The 19484-nt window shown below is 56.0% G+C and overlaps 1 long non-coding RNA gene across 1 annotated transcript in view; it reads right to left on the reverse strand.

Annotated features, from left to right (window-relative positions):
• The window catches only part of LOC132221995 (uncharacterized), a 26976-nt gene continuing 7492 nt past the window's right edge, over positions 1–19484 (reverse strand). Inside the window, exons 2-4 of the long non-coding RNA XR_009450126.1 lie at positions 12935–13155; positions 2286–2416; positions 1–595 (exon numbers count right to left, since the gene is read on the reverse strand). This is a non-coding gene — a long non-coding RNA (uncharacterized LOC132221995). The remainder of the gene's footprint in view (positions 596–2285; positions 2417–12934; positions 13156–19484) is intronic.

Consider the following 19484-nt stretch of genomic DNA (forward strand, 5'->3'; position numbering starts at 1 on the left):
ACAGAAAGGTGCACACGGGGTCGCACAAGGCCAGCCCAGCAGGACTGAGAGTTCATGAGGCCTGGGTGCAAACTCAACCCGCTTCTCCCTCGGCAGCCTATCTGAACGGGCCTGCCATGTGCTGCCTGCCTGGGCTGACAGCCGGTGACAGCCACTGCAAATGGATGTGAGACAGCAGAGGCGTGGAGGGCACTGCCCACAGAGGCACTGTCCAAGGCTCACGTTAAGGCCCATCCAACGTCACGATGCAAGAAAGTGGAACCTTCCGGGGCCAACGCTGTTAAACACGTGGCCCAACGGCTGAGGCCTTCAAGACGCAAACATTTCTAGGCCACTTGCTCTGTCAAGTTTCTGCCTGTGAGCAGGACCTGCCTGCCGTGTAGGCAAACGTCTTGAGGTCCGGCTGCTGGGCTGCTGCACCCACTATTGATAACGGTGACGGGATACTGGCTCGTGTCTGGGTAACACCCGGCCCAACCGACTCACTGTCTGCGCCTCCGTTGTTTGTAATCTACCCCAGCGGCCACGTGTTCCACGTCCCTGTGGCGTGTCCATTGTGTCTCACTGAGTCTCTCTTTTTTCATGAGGACGATTCCTTAAATGTCAAAATAGGAGTGATTAAAAGATATTCCATGTTATATACTCACAACAAAAAGTAATCTTTAATGTAAAAAAATATAATAATAATACATGGTGGCATGAATAATAGATTTCAAAAAATAAGAGTGAGGCAACAATAAAAAAATCATTTTTAATATAAATAAATAAATAAAAAGAAAGGGAGCCCAGCTGGTGTGGCTCAGTGGTTGAGCATTGACCTATGAACCAGGAGGTCACGGTCCAAGTCCTGGTCAGGACACATACCCGGGTTTCGGGCTCAATCCCCAGTAGGGAGCATGCAGCAGGCAGCCCATCCATGATTCTCTCTCATCACTGATGTTTCTATCTCTTTCTGCCTCTCCCTTCCTCTCTGAAATCAATAAAAAAATATATTATCAAAAATATAATAAGAAGACAGTGATGCATTTGTAAAATATGTGTGTGCGTTTGTGTGTGCGTGTAGACATGTCATGTGACTATAAAGATTCACGTTGCTATCTAGCGTCACTGGCGGGGAGAGAGCTATGAGAGAGAATAACTCTCCCTATCATGTTGGAACTCCTGGGTTGACACCTGCACGCGTATAACCTCCTGAGAGGAAACAGCATTTTTTAAACTATATGCATGGGGTGGGGGGTGGGGGGGGATTAGTATTAGAACTGTGACTAAGCTCTTCCATGGATTTCAGATTTAATTATTTGTCACAAAAAGAAAAATGTGCTGTTTTGCTTCTCTGTTAATGGGCGATGCATCCAAATGTCACACGATTCCAAATGGTTTACAGTTCGAAGTAGGTTCAGCTACAGGTCTGGTTTCCAAGTTCAGTTCCCCCTAGGAAACCACGGTCTCCAGTAGATATTTATGTGAAAACAACAGTTTGTTTGTTTGTTTGTTTTACAGAACATGAGTCCGGAGTCTGAGCTTGGGAAAGAGGATGATTAGGCATGGATATGAAAAGCGGTGCCCATGATACTTCACATTCTTGATGGCAGCTGGGGCCTGAAGACCAGCACCGACGGGGACAGCCCTCCCCGCCCCAGCTCTGCAGGCGTCGACCCCCATTGCTCCCGGCCTCTGGAGGGGTGCCCCCATCCCACCTTGCTCTGGAACCTGGCACAGGAATGAAGGGGCCTGTGGAGGGTTGGGGTTAGGGTTAGGCAACCCATTCCATCTTCCTGCTGGCTTTTTCCCTTCTGCCCCACTATAAACAAGTGATTAATGCCTTGCAAAAAGGCCCCACACGCCTCCCCCGCAGCAAGCCCCAGCCAGATTGCCCACCTTAATTCTGCTGTTAACACTCCTGAGGCGGAGGGGTGAAGAGTAAATCCCCTCCTGGGAGAAGCAGACCTGCGGGCGATGCGCTTTCTTTAAAGTCTCTGCCGGGAGATTGACCTCCTTCGGAGGGGCTGAGTCCTTTAAAATTAAAAATGGGGCAAGAAAAGAGCTTGCTTTTCCCTAAAGCGGTTTGGTCTCTGGGTTGTAAACCTCCTTGCCCAGGACCCCCCAGATGGAGGTGGCTTTGGCAGCCTCCTCCTTTCATTCTCCCAGCCGCACCCCTGCACGGACACTTTTCTCCCCTCCTTATAAATATGGACGAACATGTTCAGGTTTCACAGGCTCCCTTTGCATTCGGTTTGCAGAGGGGCGTCCCCACTGGCCTCTAGATTGAGGAAGTTCATTCTTACCTTTCGATGAAGTTGATCACACCCCTGAACGGTGTGCGGACTGGCCACTGAGTGAGGGGAGAAGAACTTCATTGCTCCTTTATTTTTCAAGGTTATCCTTTGAAATGTCCATTCTAGTGCCATTCAACAATCTATAATGCAGAAGAGGTACACAGTTCAGACATGTGAAAACACAGAGGTATAGGACAGTGCCTACTCAAATCTGAGGGTGTTTTTTTAATATATATTTTTATTGATTTTGAGAAGAGAGGGAGAGGGAGAGGGAGAGAGAAACATCTATGTGAGAGAGAAAGATTGAATGGCTGCCTCCTGCATGCCCCCCTCCAGGGATGAAGTCCGAGACCCGGGCTTGTGCCCTGACCAGGGATCAAACCGGCAACCTTTCGGTGCAGGGGACGATGCCCGAGCAACTGAGCCACACCGTCCAGGGCTCAGATCTTAGTTTTTAATGATGGGGTGGGGGGTCCTCCAAAGAAATTAGGGAGCATTTCAGCTAATAAATGAAGAAGAGATGAAAGACCTGAGAGAGCACCATTTTGCAGCCCTTTATGAAACAATGGATCCGCCCCGAAAGTGGTCATGAGCCGCTGCTGACAAACCAAGAAGAAAGAAAATCAATACTGCGCATCGCCAGCGAGAGGGACCGCCGTCTGTCAGGTGAGCTCCCCCAACGACTCCCAGCAAGCACGTCTGTCTCAGGCCCCTTTACAGGAAACACAGGGGACAGAGAGGCATCGCAAATGACACCCCGGGGATGCCCGTGGCCAGGGTCACCAGGATTCCGTTATTTCCATTTTGAATGTTTTTCAAAAGAAAAAAAGTGGGAGGTGCATTAGACACAACGCAGACCTCTTCCTGCATCCTGACTGGAACCAACCAACTGCAATGAAATGATAAAAATCACGGGGACAGTCAGAGAACACTGAGTACCAACTGGTATTTCGTAAGATGATGCAATCGCTGCTTTGGCGGGGCGGGGGCAATAACAGCATTGTGGTTGTGTTGTTTTTTTTAAAATCCCCTCTTATCTTTTGGAGATACACGCTGAAGTGTTTACAAGTGAAATGATACGGTGTCTGCATTTGCATTTAAACAATCTACTGTGGGTATAAATGAAACAAGCTTGGCCAGGAGGTGAATTATTGAAGCCAGGTGGTGGGTATATGGGAATGCATTCTACCGGTCTCTCTATTTTGTCCCCCCTCTACTTTTTTTAGGTTGGAAATGTTGTATTAAAATAAAGAAAAGTTAGGCCCTGGCCAGTGTGGCTCAGTTGGTTGAGCATCGGCCCGTGCACGGAGGGTCGCTGGTTGGATTCCTGGTCAGGCCACATGCCCGGGTTACAGGTTCAGTCCCCGGTTGGCGTGCATACGGGCATCAACCGATCGATGTTTATCTTTCATGTTAATGTGTCCCCCTCTCTCTTCCCCTCTCCCTTCTTCTCTCTCTAAAATAAACAAACAAACAAACAAATTAATTAATTAATAAAGTGTTTTTTTTAAAGTTAGGGGGCTACTGGTGTAAACCACAAAATCAGCAGACACCTCACCCCTCCTCTGGATGAAATGCTGCCAAGGAAGAATGAGGAAATCTATTTATTTGGCACCAACTCTGTGCCAAGCATTAGAATAAATGCTTTCTCATAAAGGATCTTGTCTTTCCTGTTTGGCAACTGCAAGAGGCTGATGTGATTAGTCCCATTTTGAAGATCCGCAAACTGAGGCCCCGGGAGCCAAGTGACTTACTGGATGGTGCCGGGACAAGAAGGACAGCCACCGATGAGCTAAGACATCTAACCATTATGATTTTTCCTTTGTGACCTTGAATTCTCCTCTCTGGGCCTCAGTTTCCCTCGCTGTAAGACCGAGCTAATGACTCCACGACCTCCCCATTTCTTCCTTTCTTCTGTCTTCCCAGGGATGTGTCAGAGGCCGCCTGGTGTGGAGGAAAGAGAAACTGAGTCCTGGGCTCAAATTCTAACTTTCCTTCATGCTATTTGAGTGACCTTGGGCAAGTCACCCCACCTCTCGGAGCGTCCCCTTCCCCAGCAATAAAATAAGGGGGAAATAATAACTAGCTCCGAGCACTGCTGGAATGATGACGGCAATGCATGGAGTGCCCAGCGCGGAGAGCAGGCCAGCCAGGTGTTCAAGGAGGCCAGGTCCCCTGCACCAGCCTTCCCTCCCACCGCCCGTCCTCCCGGGCTGGTTCCCACCGCCCCCAGGTCTGGGCTGAAATGTCGCCTCCTCAGTAGTGTTCTTGACCACCACCCCCCAGCCCCCGGCCACAAGGCCCTTTTTTCTGTAAGACTCATCACATCTACCATGTATTTCACCTGTTTATCTTGTTTCTCGTCATTCTTTCCTCCAGTAGAAGGCCCATGGGGACAATCATTTGTATGTGTTTGACTGCAATATCCTTAGCCCAAGACACATAGTAGGGCTTGGTAAACATTTGTTGAATGAGGGAATGAATGAATGAATGAATATTAGACCTGGTATTGGTGCCTTTAGGCAAAGACCAAGGCACAGGTCGTACACAGAGAAACCTGGCCCACAAATGCTTTTGCTCTCGTTTTGCTAAAACCCCAGAAACCACTGAGGTTTCCTCGTTCAACTTGAAGCGACCCTTGCTTTGCCCAAAGGTGTTCTGACCGTTTCCAGCTTTCTTAGGTCTGGCTATGCCTTAAAGGGGCCTCTCCGCGCCTGTCCCAGGAGCTCAGTCTGCTGTCCTGGGCCATCTGCCACTCCCCGTCCCTGGGCCCAGACTGCGGGACTGCAGTGCTATGTTTCAAGGCAGAAAATGCAGCCGCCCCCGACTGAATCTTTGGGAGGGGATTACCCAACGCTGACCGAGGACTCGTCCACAGATCCTTTGGGGCAAAAGAGTAGCAGGGGTAGCATGGTGTTGCGGGAGGGGAGGAGGCAGGGATCCTTTCTCTAGGCCCCAAAACAAAGGATTTAGAGGGGCCAGAGCTGCCCACAGTGTCACCCCAGAGGCCGAGTGTGGGTGTGTTGGGTCGGAGGTGCTGATGGGCGCTTTCGGGAGAAACTTACCCTCTCTGAGCGGAAACCGAATTAAGCCAGACCTGGCTGGCTCCTGGGCCCCTGAGAAATAAATATTCCTTAAAACGGTGTTGATAAGGCCTGCCTCTGCCCCGGCTTGCCCCATCGGCAGGGTGCGCCAGCTCACAGTGTGCCTGTGTCTCCTGAAAGCCTTCCCTGTCCCTCTCCACACTCTCGGGGTTCTCACCCGGAGTCCTCCAAGGACAGGGTGGGCGAGCCCTGGGTGAGTTCAGGGACCTGTGAACTGGGGTGGGGGGAGGGATCACACTTTCATTTTCACTAAACTCAGGGTGAAATGAGCAGCCCCTTCCATTTTGAATGTAGCGGACCACCCACAGCAGGCTGCGAGGTGGCTGTCACTTGGTCACCAAGAGAATCACAAATACGGTGGCATTTTCATCCTGAGGGGCTGCTGTGACGGAGAGGGCCCAGTGCCGCTTCGCCCATCCGACTGCAGAAGGACAGCAGTCGAGCCGCTGCTGGCTTGTGTGACTTACTGCATTCACAGGGAACACACACGTTACTGTAATGTTACATTTTTAACGCTGCTTTGAGTTTGCAAGCCCCCCGGCGGATTCTGAGGGGGGATCCATCCGTTTCACCAGGTTGCCCACGGGGTCCGGGGCCCAGAAAGCTGGCGGAGCCCTTCCCGGTGGTCAAGAGAATGAAGCAAAGGCTGAGCCATGGTTCTGAGACTAAGACAGTCGCAGAGCCCAGGAACTTGACATCTAAATACAGGAGCCTGCATGTGGCTGGGCTGTTAAAAAGCTCCAGGAGCCCTGGCCGGTGTGTACAGTGGTTAGCGCGTCCATCTGTGGACCAAAGGGTTGTGGGTTCAGGTTCCCCAGGTCTGGCAGGAGGGACGAGTGCAGGAGACAACCAATCGATGTGTCTCTCACATCGATGTTTTTCTCTCTCTCTCCCCCCTCCTCCCTCCCTTCCACTCCCTCTAGAAATCAATGGGAAAAATAGCCTTAGGTGAGGATTTAAAAAAATTTAAAAGAAAAAGCTCTAGGAAAGCATGTTCCCCAAAACATCCAAAGGGGTGCGTGTGTGGCTTTCTTTGGTGCAGAAACCAGAGGAAGAAAACAATTTCCGTTTCAACTCTTTTGCAGTCTTTCTGATGAAGTCCAGTCTCGGTGGGTGCTGTGCGTCCTGAACCCCTTCTCACCACCGGGAGCTCACCATTCGCACCGGAGAGCGAGAGGGGACCTCAGGCCCAGAGCCTGGTAATGTGCATCTGTTGTCCTGGCTTATCATTTTCCTGGTGTGTTTTTTTTCTATTTCTGGGAAGGGAGACTAAAGTTCAGCTCACACTACATCACTAAAGGTTTCCTGGGTGTTCTGAGGAAGTGAGTGGATTATTAAGATATGTGTCAGGGAAACCACTGGGAAGGGGAGACTGAGATGTAGAAAACATGAATGTGCCCAACCCCAGTCCGCCCAGCTACTCCCAGTCCCCCCAGCTACTCCCAGTCTCCCCAGCAGGAGAAGGGAGGCCAGCGCCTGCTAATTCTCAGGCAAAGTGCCGGGCCCTTCCCTGTGGCCTTTCTGGCAGCTGATGGCCTGTCATCTGCCCCCTCTCAGCCTCCTAGACCTCTGTGGGGCCAGGGGTAGAGAGCAGGGACTCGAAGTCCCCAGCACGGGTGTCAAACATGCCCTCCGAGTGTCCTGGCTCCAGGGTCCCCGTCCTGAAGGGCCAGCTGAGTGGCGCTTTCATCGGCCTCTGAGAGGTGGCAACGAGTTTCAGGCCGGCTTCTGGTGCCCGCTGCCCCCGCGTCTGCGGCCGGCCCAGCGCTGGGAGGACTGGGAGCGAGATTCCACAGGCGTCTGGACAGTGTCAGTCGCTCAACTGTCTGCCCCGCGGGGCGGGGCGGGCGGTGGCAGAGAGCGGGAACTGGCTGGAGGGGAGAGTCAGGACTCCCGCAGGATTCCTGGGGCCAGACCCAGCTCCTGGGGAGCGGGGAGGGGGAGGGGAGCCTGGATGAGCTGGCTGCAGCCCCCGCACCCTGCCCAGCCCTCATTAGGCGGCGGCACCAAAGGCAGCTAAAAAATCAATGATGATATTTGCCTGACAGAGGAAATGGAGAGGGAGGGGTGGGTGGGCAGGGGGCCCGGCAGCCAGACTGCTCCCTGGGCGGCACTTGAGCACAGCCACGGGGAAGGCGGGGGCAGGCAGCGCCTGCCCTCTGCTCCACTTGAAGATTCCTGCTGCAAAACTAACCCTGATGGCTTCCAGACAGGTCGGCACCAAGGGCCATTTCTGGAGGCTGTAAGTGCTGTCCAGGGCAGCTGTAGGGACAGGTGTAAATCTGTCCCTGCATTCCTCCCCACCCCTCCCGGCTCTCTGCACCTGAAGCAGGTCCCATTTATTACCGCGAGCCCTCTCGGGCCTCAGCACACACCCGTCCGCACGCCAGCGCCGCTCACCGCTAATGCGGGGCCTGCCCTGGGAGCACATTTTTTTTAGTGCTTCTTTAAAGCAAGTTCTGTCGGCTGTTTGTTAAAGCAAAGCAAACACCAGCCTTTGCAATAACAAGGAAGAAAGAAAGAGAGAGAGGAAGAGAGAGAGAGAGAGAGAGAGAGAGAGAGAGAGAGAGAGAGAGAAGAAAAGAAAAGAAAAGAAAAGAAAAGAAAAGAAAAGAAAAGAAAAGAAAAGAAAAGAAAAGAAAAGAAAAGAAAAGAGAAAAGAAAGGAAGGAAGGAAATCCTTTAAGACTGGGAGGGGTGTGAGGGAGGCAGAGGAAGAGGGAAGATGAGCTGCGGTTTATTTGAACTAGTTGGAGTGATGAGCTGGGAGGGGAAACTTCATCTGAACCAGGCTCCCAGCTAACCCTCCTCCCCATCTCTTCCCAGCCTCCCTGATGGAACAAAGACCTGCTGTCCCGGGAGTGCTCCCCCACCCCCACCCCATCACTCTCCACAGGGAGCAGCTGGGCAATTGCTCAGCCCCTTGCCGTCCAGCCAAGTGCACTCTGGGAATCTGGAGGACTCTGGGGAATGGGCTCTCTTCTTGGCTCCACCAGCCAGCCCTTCCTTGTGGGTCACAGTGGCTGTCGCTGGGGAAAGAGGGAAGCTTCTAGATGCCAAGCCAGTGGCAAGGAGAGAACACGGTGTCTTTTTCTGCACTGTCTTCCAAGCTCTCAGCCACACACTCCCCCAGGCTCACCCCCAAAGGCCTTGGGGGGGGGGGCTGGAAATCCTTAATGAGTGAACTTATCTCCTACTTAACTGGTATCTGATGCTTTATATGGTTTTGAAAACCAGATTCCCTGAGGGCTGGGGCTACTGGGGGATTGGTCCATGGAAGCGGCTCAGGCATGATCTAATGGAGGCATTCACACTGTGCTAGGTAATCTTCGCTGCTTTAAGTAATACATCAGGGCTGCGGGGTGCTGGGCTCTCCATCCCCTGCCTTCCTCTGCTTCCTTTCCGGCATTCACCTTCCAGGCCCTTTCCTATTTCTCACCTTTTTGTTTGTCATCTCTTTGTCTCTTCTTCTTCTTCTTCTTCTTCTTCTTCTTCTTCTTCTTCTTCTTCTCTCTCTCTCTCTCTCTCTCTCTCTCTCTCTCTCTCTCTCTCGTTTCTCTTTCTGCCTCATTTAGTTTTTGCACTTGATCCTCACTCTCTGCTTCTTTTCTTCTTTCCCCTCTCACCTCCACCCCCAACTAGGACTGCCTCTTTGTCTCTATGTCTTTCTCTCCTGCTCACTGTCTCTCAGTCACTCCCCTTCATCTGTTCTCTCCTCCATGCCTCTCCCAGTCTCCGAGTACCCCTGTCCCTCTCTCATTGTCTGTGCCTTTTTCTCCTTCCTCCCTTCTCTGTATGTGCCCCATCTCTCTTATCCCCCCACTTCCTGTCATTGTCCTTTTCCATCTCCCCATCTTTCCTTTCTCATCTCTGTCCTTTCTCACCCCCCCCCCCCTCAACACACACCCCCTGCTCTCAGGCTCTCAGGCGGGAAGGAGTGTCTAGCTCTCCTTTGGACCTCAGTGCCCCCAGAGGGCTCCTAACCGCCCTCAGGAGCCCGGGTCCAAGGTGGCCCCAGGATGAAGAGCCCCCCTACCCCCACCCAGGGACACACAGCAGCTTCATTTCCTCAGTAGATCTAAGAAACGCCTGCCCCTCACAGCAGGACAGGGAGCCCACCTGGGGCAGAAAGTCAAGACCTGGCCTCTGAGCTGGGCGAAGGGGGAGAAAAGAGAGCTTTCTTGCTGGGATCGCTTGCCATTCCCAGATCCTGGGATTCAGGGAAGGGCCACGAGGCATGACGCCTCGAGTGAGGAGCTTAAGAAAGGATCTCACTGTCATTTCAACCTGGGAAAGGGCAAGTAATGGAGCTTCAGTGGGGCTGAGTCAGACCTGGGCAAGGTCGAGAGGGCGATGCTAGCAAGAAGAGGCTAAATATATTCTCCTGAGTGTACCCTAAAGGTACAGAATATACTCAGTATACACTTAGGCAGAGTGGACAGGTACATAGCCAGCCTGGGCGCGGAGAGTTTAGGCTGCCCAAACGGCTCATGAAAAATGAGCACTTACTATGCGCCAGGAGTTGGGTTCAGTTGGGTTGGAGGGGTCCACGGACTCAGCTGACGTTCCAAGATGTCCTAACCCTTCATCTCTTAGAGCTCAATGCATGTGCCCACACTTGGCTGGAACGCGGCACCACGCGGGAGTCTGCGAACGCACGGAGGCGAGCGGCTATGATCGCAGCAGCGCAGGCGGCGCCTGAGGACCCAGCGGTGCGCACACCCCAGCGAGGGAGCACCAGCCGGCTGGGACCTGGCCGACGCTGCGACTCAGCTCCACAGGCTGTGGGGCGCAATGAGGGAGGCTGGGGTGGTAGGGGTGCGGCTCCATTCCTAGTGGGGGACGCGACACAGCGTCAGTGCCATCTCTCCGCCTGCACTTGGAGGTGGCAGGAGTCCGCGGAGAGGGGGAGGGGGAGGAGGCCGTGGGTCGCGTCCTGGCCTCCTTCACACCCAGGGACTGTGGTCGCGCCACAAGCCAATCCATCCTCTTCCCTGAACCGTTTGGTTTCATCCATCACTTTCCGGATCCGAAAGGAGGGAGGAAACTGAGGCTCCGAGCAGTTGGCTCGCAGCGCCTGCGGGAAGCTCGCCAAGCTCTTGCGCGCGCGCCAGGCCGGGCAGCGGCGGCGGAAACCACAGTCCCGGGCCTCCTGCGAGAGGCGGGAAGCGAAGCCAAGCGCGGCGCAGGCACCTCGGGCCTCTGAGCGAAGCCAAAGTCGGTCAAGCGGGCAAAGGAAGAAAGAAGCGCGGTTCCGGCTGCCGCTTGGAAAGCCTCGGTCACCCGGTCCTCCGCGGGAGCGAAGCGGCCGGGGAGAGGCTGGGGTCGGTGGAGCCAGGGGGGGGGGGGGGGGCCTGGAACCCAGTGGGCTTGCTTCTGCCGCGGTGCCCGCGGTTGGTGGCAGATGGACTCTACCCAGCTCCAAGTCTCAAGACGCGGGGTAATTGGCAGGAAGAGGGGGGGATTCTGACCTCCACTTCTGAGTCTGTATTCCACGTGCTTTCCGGGAGAGAGGGGGGAAAGACGGGCGGGAGGGAGGCCAAAGCAGAGACAGAGCTAGGAAGACAGAGAGCAAGACCAAGTGAAAGAGGAGAGCCCCAGAGACACTGGGCCTCAGCGGGAACTGGTGGAGGCAAGGCGATTCATTCGACCCTCGTCCTGCCCACAAACAGGCCAGGCCATGAGGACAAATGCTGCCCTGAGGGGGCCAAGGGATGGGCGCCTGATGCCTGCTTAGAGGGTGGCATCGCCTCCTCGCCCCGTGGCTGTGTGAGTCCACTCTGTCCTCTGAGCCCTGAGTTCCATCCCTTGATCTCAGGGAAGAGCGCTGGCAGGTGGCCCCAAAAGGCCTTGAAAGAACTGGGGTTAAGTTTGTGCTCCCAGTCCCTTCTCTCCAGCAGAGCTGCTTCGGGAGCAAACACCAGGATCTTGGCCGTGGACACTGGAGGCCTGGAGGAGGACTGCAAGGCAGGCGCCAACAGCTGCTCATGTGCTGCTTAACTCTCAGTCCCCATCGCGTGGGGACACAGGTCTCGGGTTGCCAAACCTTTCGAAGCCTTGCATTATCTCACAGGGTTCTAACCGCCCTCAGGAGCCCGGGTCCAAGGTGGCCCCAGGATGAAGAGCCCCCCCACCCCCACCCAGGGACACACAGCAGGCCTCGGGGCTCCAGCCACCCCCACCCCCATCCCCAAGTCCAGGCTTCCCCAGCGCCCAGCGCACACCACCCAGCTCAGATCCCGGCGGGCTGAGGCCGGGTCTAGAGCGATGCTTCCCGGTGGAGAACTGGGAGAGACGCAGCCGGAGAGGCGGGAAGGACGGTGGTTAGGAAGCCCCAGCGAGTGTCAGGGAGCCGGACAGAGCTGGAGAGGGCCAGAGAGAGCCAGGACCGCCAGTGGCGAAGAGAAGCGGGAGGAGGGAAAACGGGGAAGGAAGAGAGACTACGGAAGCTAGAGCCCGCGGGAGCGCGAGCCCGCCGGGGCGCAAGATGGCAGAGTCTCCCGCGGTGCTCCCCGCGCCCCACCCGGCCCCAGGGGAGCCGCCGGCCGACCAATTTGGCCTTTGCCAGGCCACTGGGGCTCGATTCAATTCTTGACTAATTAACTGGAAGCTACGTCGCCCCTACTTTCAGGGCCCAATTAATTCGCCGCGGGCGGTGGGGCGAGGGCCGTGCGGCGAGGCGCCCGCCTGGAGCCCCTTTGTGAAGGGCTGTCTGGACCATATTGATTCTACACACACACACACACACACACACACACACACACACACACACACACACCCCTCTCCCTCCTTCCTTCGTACCAAAAAGAAAAACAAGTCTTGAAAGCCCTGGACTTCCAGAGTTTAAGGTTTGATCAAACTCGCACCCCAACCCCCACCAATTGCATTGGCTTTCAGAGGGGAGGGGCCCATGGACCGCTGGGTCTCCAGGTTGTCGGGAAAGGGTTCCACGGGATTTCTCGCCCACAAAGGCAACAGATCGCTACTGTGGACCTATCGGCCCATCCCTAGGTTGACTCCCAGCTTCGCCAGAGACTGGCCTGGCCGTGGGACGTCGGATACGTCTTTGCACCTCCGTTTCCTCCTCTGGCACCTGGAGATCGCTCAGAAGACGTCTGGCTCCTCCGTTTGTTCTGTTGGATGAGCTGACTCCGTGGGAAAGCTCTCAGCAGGCTACCACCCTAGCGAGTATTTAACAGAGGTTCTCCCAGTAAACAGCATTTCATGGCAAACCCATTTCTAAATGAGGACCCGCCCGGCCATGATCCCGGTGTTTGCTTCCAAGGCGCACACGTCGCAGAAGGGAATCTGCCGGTGCGCTTGTGAGCGCTCAGGGGGCCGGCCGGGCGTGGAGCGCGCTCTGCGGGCTGCGGCTCCCAGAGACCCCCGGGCGAGACTGGAGGCTCTTCCCCCGTCTATCCCCACCTCCCCTCCCCTTCAGTAAGGACAGCGAGCAGCCAGGAACCCTCAGCCTCGAAACCTTTTGGGTGGAACCCAGCGCGGAGCCAAGCGGGCGATTTCCCAGCGTTCCTGGGGGCGCATCGATTGGACTGACCTCACCGTGGGGTCACTTGTCTCCATCGATCAACCGAACGAAACCCGGGACACACATCTAGGTGGAGGGGAAGCGGCTGTGTAGAGCTGGCGGCCGTGGCCCTGCTGGCGAGAGAGGGTGCGCAGGTGTCCCAAGCGGGTTCCACTCCCACGCAGCGTTTTCGGGGAAACGAGCTTCTCATCCCCCGCACCGTTACTCCGTCAGTAGTTCCTTTTTTGGTTCTGTTGTATTTTTAAAACAAAAACCAAACAAACAAGAATTAGTTTATTCAACCAACAAACCTTCAAAGAACACATTGCGCGGGGCGCTGGGGTCCTGATGTGGAGAAGGGTCTGCAGGGAAACAAAGCCCTGGCAGCAAGCTTCTCTGCAGTCACTTTGAGAGACGGACTCTGGGCGAGGCCGCCTCGCCACCTGCCCTGGCTTCCTGTGAGGAGTGGCGGAGACGTTCCGCCCTGGGCGAGGTGCCTGCCCTGAATGGAAGAAACGGATGGGAGAGTCTATAGCTACACCCTTCATCACCGTCACAAGTTCAGGTGTGAGAAGTCCTTTGCGTTTGGCCCTGTCAGTAGGGCCTTGGGGATTTCCTGGGCTCTCAGATGCTGCCTCTTCCCGGGAGTGAAATCCACCCAGCCCCCGCCTCTCCCCAGCACAGAGAGGAGCTGGGGCTGGACTGACCTGGCCTTCCTGCCCCCGCAACCTTGAACTTCAGCCCTTTCCCACCCCATCCTTCCCGGGCCTCTATTTTCTTCATCTTTAAAATGGGAATTATACCATCTTTTTAAAAACCACAGGGAAGGACCGTAAGCCCGAAGCCCCACATCTCTTGCTCGCCCAGGGGTCTCCAGCTCTTAGCGGACGACCTGCACAGAGGAGCCCCTCAGTCGGTATTTGTGGAAGGACCCACGGGACGTTTCTATCCCCCATACCAAACGTCTCTTCCCATTATGGTCTTTTCACTGTCTCCTTCTACATAGACGGGGTTGGGTGTTGCAGCTAGTAAGTTTGATGTTGTTTTTGTTTTTCAAATACACGTTGGAAGTGGCCATTTGTTCACAAATGCATGGAGTACCCAACCCCCCCCCAGTCCCCGCCTCTCCCTTTCTTCATGCATTCATTCGGTGTGGAAAGATTATTTATTGCACACCCAGCAATTACCAACACTGCGTCAGAGTTGGAGATGTGAGTGCCATCCCTCCAGGAGCTTACAAATTAGATACATCACATTAAACACTCCTACGCAGACCATGTAGTCTATTAACTTCTTTAGTAATGGTTCATTCCCCCCCCCCATTTCTTCTAGCCTTTTAAGTAACTTTTGACAAGACTGCAAAGTCTAACAGTGCCTGGCAACATAGTAAGTGTTCAATAAATGTTGGATGAATTTATTCTTCTCAGTACTGTTGCCCATAGGTCTTAAACACATTCACAGAGACACTCCCAGATGAGGACTCAATGTACAGGGTCCAGTCCCAGAGGCTCCCTGTGCCCACAAGATCCGCCCACACCCCAACCCTGAGATTCCCAATTCCAGGTAGAGTTCAGCCTGGTGAGGCCAGCCACTCCGATGTGACCCAGCATACCTGGGCCTGGCTGGTACCCAATTGGTCTTTGCAAAAAGAGCCGGCCCCAAGCTTCTGCAAACCATGTGCCCTTTGCGCATCTCCACACCTATCTGGCTGTCCTCTTTCCACCCCCAACCCCAAACACACACACACACACACACACACACACACACACACACACACACACACACCCCTTTCCCCCTAAAGAGGAGCTAGTGCCTGTGACGCCTAAGAAATGAGGCGCTAGTTCACCCTAAAAACCTCTTTCCTCACATCCCTGTAGTTGCCCAGCCTCTCTGGTCCAACTTCCAGATTCGGCGGGCTGTGGGTGCCCCACTACCGCCTCCAGCTTCCCCGAACAGCTTGGGGCTCCTGATGCCACTGAGGAAGCTCAAAACTGAGGTTCCCACCCTTTGCGTCCGCGAAGATCCTCTCTCAGGCCTTGCGGGGCGCACCCGGAGGACGACTGTCCCCCAGCCTGGTCCCCCCCAGCGCCATCCAGCGGCAAGACGCCAAGGGTACGGGCCGCAGAGGTTCCTGGTGGGTTCTCCAGAGCGAAGTGAGGGGGGAGGGGGGGCGTTGCCAAGGGAGAACCGTTCCCTTCCTCTGCCCACCTCCCCCTCCCCACTCCCCAAACGGGGGCGCTTCTGCCTCCTAGGCCTTCCCACAGCCCCCCCCCCCCCCCCCCACTGCTCAGGGCTGATTCAGGTTCACCAGCGTTCCATCCACCACCCCCTTTCACGAATGCCCAAACACAGGAGCCGAACAGGAACTTTTTTAAAGGAAAAAAGAAAAGAAAAAGAAATAGGGGCAAAAAATAGTGTTTGCGCCACCCCTGCCTGGAAACTGTCCCGCGGCGGCGCCGGGTTCACCCCGGGCTGTGTGACGCTGGCTCTCCCTTCCATGCGGGCGTGTTCGGTCCTGCCTGAGCCTAATTCTATACCTGTGACCTTATCCTGGCTGCAGCCGGGCGCCTGACTCCCTGCCCCTGCAGGCAACCCAGACTGGAACACTCCCTCCACCCTCTGGGGAATGGGGATGGCGACCCCCGACCCCAGGGGCGCGTGGAATCCTAACCGCAGGGGGAGAGGACCGCTGCTCTTCCTACACCCGGAATGTTATCGCTTCTTTTTTTTTTTGAAAAGTGACTGTGTACACACATATCACATACATTATTGAGCGAGTTCGTGCAAGACTAAAAACACCGAAAAACAGTTTGGGGGAGCCATATTCTCCGCCTCCCTGGAAATGTGTAACAGACAGACTTGATTGCTCCAGCGCCAGGGAGGAACCGCGTAGCTGCGAAGCAAATTTCACTCTGTCTCGGCTGGTCAATTGGAGCCCGCCTTGAGGCGTGGCTGCAGCGCAGGTTTCAATGAGGTTTCTCTTCCCATTTCGGGCTACTTGGGGTGGGCACAGGTACACACCCAGGGCATCTTACAAACGCACATGCCCAGCCCCGTGCGTTTCAGTGGAGCAATGGAATAGAGCCTTACAGTTGGACCCACCCGCAGCTCAGCAAGCCCTCTGAACAGCTCTCTGAACGTTAGGAAAACCTAAATGGACGTTCTAGAAAGAGTGGGGGCCCCTGCCCTGAGAAAGCCGGTTACTGCTCCCGTAAACCTGCGACACCCCATCCAAAGAAAGGCCCCTTTGCCCCTCACCCAATCTTTACAACTAATAAACTTTATCATCATTCAACTCCAATGTCCCTGTTACAGAGAAATCTGTACTATGCGCCCCAAAAAATAACGCATCACCCGCGCTCACAAGGCCTGTCATGGACTCCAACCATTCTCGGGTTCTAGACAGAGAAACGCAAGAGACGGGGTGTCCTGGCTCTGCTCGCATTCCTATGACATATGAGTGAATGCAACAACATATTTTAACTTGTCTAATAGGAAATTTCTAACTCTGCCGCTCGTCTCGTCCTTCCTCTCCTCCCCCCTTCTCTCAAACATTTGGGGGTGGGGGGGTGGGGAATGAAGTCGCTAGGAGCTAGGTAAGGGGGGGGGAGGGAAACACGCCCGGCATTATTCACACCTGCAAACTTTGGATGGCTGGATTCGGCCCCAATTGGCCTAATTGTAAATCTTTTCCGCATGGCCCCAACTCCTGGGCCGAGCGTCTGGGTTTAATAACGCGCCCCTGCACCCCAGCAGGGCCCGGCTGAAAAGAGAGAATCCCCGCCCCGCCCCCACGCCGCGCAGAAGTAATTAGAGCAGCCCTCCACCCCCACCCCCCAAACCACGCTTGAGGTACCAGAACACCAGCCTCAGACATGTGGGAAACTCATATTTTACCCTCAGAAGACAAGAGGAGCTCTTTCCAAAGCAGAGGCACCCTCTGAGCGGGCAGTGGGAGGGCGCGCCCCCTCCCCACCCGCGCCCCCTGGCGCGTCGGGCTGGTCGGAGGGCGAGTGGGAAAGAGAGGCGGCTACCCTCCGGAGCCAGAGCCGGCCTCGGACTTCCCCGGCTGGCAGCGTAGGGCTGACCTGTTTATAGAACTTGCTGCTAAGAAAACATGTAAAAACACACCCCAGCGGGGGCAGAGGATGAGCGCGCCCTCCACCCCACCCTCTCTTTGCACGAGGGAGTTCTCTCCCGGCTCCGTTCCGTGCCCTCGGAGCCTCCTTTCCTCCCAGGAGGCCATCCCCTCCCCACGGCGTCCCGTCCCTCTGCGAGGCGGGGAGTGGAGAGGGAGGCTGCCATCCAGGCTGCGAAAGACGATCGGGTGTGGGGCGGAGGTTGGAGGGTTGAGGGTAGGTGAGGGGCCCCTCGCTCGCTCCCTGTGGTCTTAGTTTTCGTTCCTAAGGGGCCCGGCCCGCCGCGCTTTCTTCGTTCCCATCCGGGCGCCCGCCTCGCCCCGCCCCGGTAGCTGCGGAGGGAAGGCAGGTAACCCGCGCGCGGAGCCAGTGCCGCGGCTCGCGGGGTCCAGGCCGGGCGGGCCCGCCTGTCCGAGGCCCCTTTGCCCCTCCGCGGGCCAGCGCGGCCTTGGGGAGCAAGAGAGGCCCCCGCCCGCCCACCCCGGGCGGCGCGGTAACGCCAGGTAGCGAGCGTCTTCCCGGGCTGGGCGCGGGGCGAGGCCTGGAGCCGCACCGAGGCGGTCCAGCTTCCGTATTTGGAACCCGGGGCGGGAGGGGGGCGGCGGAAGGCGAAGCCCCGGGGCCGAAACCCACGCCAAAGGGCCTCGTGGGGAGCCCTGCGCTGTCGCTGTCCCCCACTCCTTCGTGGGGCCCGAAGTTTTCCTTCTCCAGAGGAAGGAGGAAAGGGCTCTGCGGGGGAAGGCGAGGGCAGGTTCCCAGATCGGAAAGGCCGCCCGCCCGCCGCCCTGCGTTCTCAGTGTTTGGCTTGGAGATGAAATGAACGGAGGCCTGGGCGCCAGCAAAAGCCACTCAGGACAAGCGCTCTCCATTCCAAACATTCTCGCTTTCTATGTGCGCGCGTCTCTGCCTCCCTCTCTCTCCTTCCTCTACAAGATAAATACAAATGGTAGAGGAAAGAGAAACCTTGCCAGCCCTCCTGGGTTCAAAGCCCCAAGCCGGGGACTCTTCCAGACTTCTGGGACCTCCCAGGCCACTTTCACCCCGACCCCGCAGCTCAGCTCCGGGGACGGAGCACGCCCCCAGCCCGGGGATCACTCCCCGGATAATTGTCCACGACTCGGCTGGGAAGGCTGTGCTGTGTGCTATTTGCAGGCAGGGAGGGCAGGGTTGGGAGCAGGGCACCTTCCACTTCAAGTCCCATTGCTGCGGCCTCTGGTCTTTCAAGGCTGGGGAGGAGGCGAGGAGGCGAGGAGCTGGGCAGGTAATTAAGACTGACAGAGGTACAGCCGCCCCTCCCCAGGTTCCCAGCGGCCCTGGTGCAGGGTCAGTGATCACAGAAGGCAGAGGGGAGACCGAGCTGGTTGTTGGCTCCAAACTGGGAGCCCTGCGTTGGGCCTGGGACAGCTGCTCAGGGCAGGCCAGGTCTGGAGTCAGGATCCAGAATTCAGGACCCCCAAATCCTGGCCAAGGCAGCCAGAGAGACAGGTGAAACCACACACACCCTCCCCCAACCACCACCCTGGGTCCCAGACCACAAAAGGTTATATCTTCCATGCAAGGGAGAAGGGATTTTTATCAGTTTTCAAAATAACTGTATAACCTGGAACTTGAAATGCTAGCACCCCTCCAATCCCGGAAACCCTACACACACGGAGAGCGGGCAAGGCCCTCCCCAAAGCTACCCCCCCCCCCACACACACCACCATCACCAGCTACATCTCGGGCCTTCTCGGGATATGAAAGACTCCCTACGCGTGTTATCTCCTCGCCCTGCTGGGTCTGGGAGACATGAAAAGACTGCCTGTGGGAATGCGGGCAGACTGGCTGGCTGGCAAGGAGGAGCAGCCGGCTCCGGAAGGGAAATGGGAAGAAGCAAGAGGAAAAACACACACCACTGGTGTGCCCGCTGCTCCTCATTTACCGCCCGCCTTCCCCCTCTGCCCTCGCCATCTTTAACTGAAACCCAGTACGGGAAATAGTAATGGATACTGTGCTCGGATTGGGAGAACGTGTCTGTGGCTGCGGGGGGACAGTTAGTTCAGCAGACTTGGACGAGCCGATGTGTCTTTGCCCTGTCAACCTCCCTGACAGTAGCGGCCATTGAATTGGTCATGCCCTCTCCGTGACAGACCCCCCCTGCCCTCCGTCCCGGCTGCTCTCACAGGGCAGGACCCCGGTGCCCCCACGCCCCTGGCACCTCCCAACACCAGGGATAATGGGAAAAGCAAAAGCTGAAAACCACACAAGGCAGACCCCCTCAGCCTGCAGTTGGGGATGGGACAGAACATCCTTTAAAAGTATTCTGTCCCCAAACCCCCATCCCACGCGCCAAGTTCCTGGCACCAATGGGAAAGGGGCCACGTATACCCTTACCTGTCGCCACTGAAACTCTGGAAAGAGGATGTTGAATAGAGGAAGGTACTGGGCGGTCAAAAGTGCCT

This window comes from Myotis daubentonii, chromosome 19 (assembly GCF_963259705.1).
Source record: "Myotis daubentonii chromosome 19, mMyoDau2.1, whole genome shotgun sequence".
NCBI lineage: Eukaryota > Metazoa > Chordata > Mammalia > Chiroptera > Vespertilionidae > Myotis > Myotis daubentonii.